The following is a 1697-nucleotide window of genomic DNA, read 5'->3' on the forward strand; positions in this document are numbered from 1 at the left end:
TAAAGTGATATAATCAAATCTATCCTCACCTTTATAAAATTTATAAAAAATAGTATGTTAGTAAAATTATTTAAATAATTTTTTTTTATTTCTCTCTTTAAATATGATTATTATTATTTTAAAAAATTACAAAGATACCTTTTAAAATTATAAGAATTATGTTTTAGATTGGGGTGAGAGTTAAGTCACACAATTCTTCTTATCGGGTGTCATTATCATATTCAGAGCGCACTCTCGTTCTTACTCTCCGCACGCTCTGGCTTCCATTCTCACTATTTGTAATTTAATTTTGTCACTTTCGCATTCCCGTTTTATGTGACTTAAGATGATAATTTTAAAGAGAAGATGAAGAAGAAGATTAAAATATATTTTTATAATAAAAAATAATATTATTGACCACTTTAATACCCCGATTTAAAATGGAAAGAAATAAAATATGACATGATTATTCTAAAATTTAAACTTAAATAGGTATCATTAGTACTCTTGTTTGTTTTCATAAAATACGTCTCTTTTCCATTCCTTATTTTTCAATTTTTCATAATGCTTTTTATCTTTTTAGTTTTTCATTTATGGTTGTATATCTTCTTCTTTTTTTCTTTTCTTTTCTTTTTTTTTTCTTTTTTTTTTTTTTTTTTTTTTTTTGGTTTTCACATCAAGTTTTATGGTACTCAAATATAAGAATTTGATTCGTACAAAATCTACAACAAAAATTATAATATTTTTTTATAATTTTTCAATACTTTGATTTTTTTTTTTAAATTTTTCTCTTAATTTTTTTTCCTGGGAGGAGTAAGATCATTCACTTTGATTATTATACCGATTAACAAATACATATCAAAAAGTAATTGATGTATATTAATGATCAAAGATGCAATGTGATGTGTGTGTGTGTATATATATAAGGTAAAGTGCATTAAACCCCCCTCAACTATACCCCAAATGCAACAAACCCCCCTCAATTACAAATAACCCCCTCCACCTATGAATTTGGCTTAGTTTTAGGAGAGAGAAAATTATGCCCATAAAAAAAAAAATGTGTGGTTTTAACATTGATGTGTAAATATAAAATTGATTAAATGTTATGGGACTAATAAGAAAAGCCACTAAAATGTGGACATGCAACTTACCGCTAACCCATTATCTCCTTTCTTAACCAAACCACCACCATTGCTTCTTCTTCCTCAACAACAAAATCCACTGTGTATGCATATATGTAAATGTATATGCATCGTACAGACTACATTCTATTTGCATTGATCCATGGTTGATCTCCTTTATCCGTTTGAACCAGCAAAAAAGTCCCTAATTAATCCGTTAGAAATCAAAGTCACAATTTCATGAGTCTTTTTTGAAATTAGCCGCACGAAGTTTGGAGCCATAATGTAATCAAAGTCTCTAAAAAATTGGAATATAAAATCAATAAACATAAAGCAACTCTGTTGTGTGTGTGTGTGTGTGTAAGAGGAAGATACCAATTGTCCATTTACTTGTACTTCGATGGGTTTGGCAACAACCAGATGCAACAAAAACCAAGTCAGCAACCAGATCCAGCAAATGCAAAAGATGGTGTTCCATCTGAAGTAGTTGATCTCAATGAAGAGATGAATATATTGCGAGCCTTGAAAATTCAATTAAAGTGTGGAGCTTCATGAATATATGTACAGAAAAAGAAAATCCATCGACAGCTACAACGC

The sequence above is a fragment of the Cornus florida genome, unplaced genomic scaffold, assembly GCF_030987335.1.
Source record: "Cornus florida cultivar Cherokee Brave unplaced genomic scaffold, ASM3098733v1 CherokeeBrave_3.0.0_Hap2_Chr02, whole genome shotgun sequence".
In the NCBI taxonomy this organism is placed as follows: domain Eukaryota; kingdom Viridiplantae; phylum Streptophyta; class Magnoliopsida; order Cornales; family Cornaceae; genus Cornus; species Cornus florida.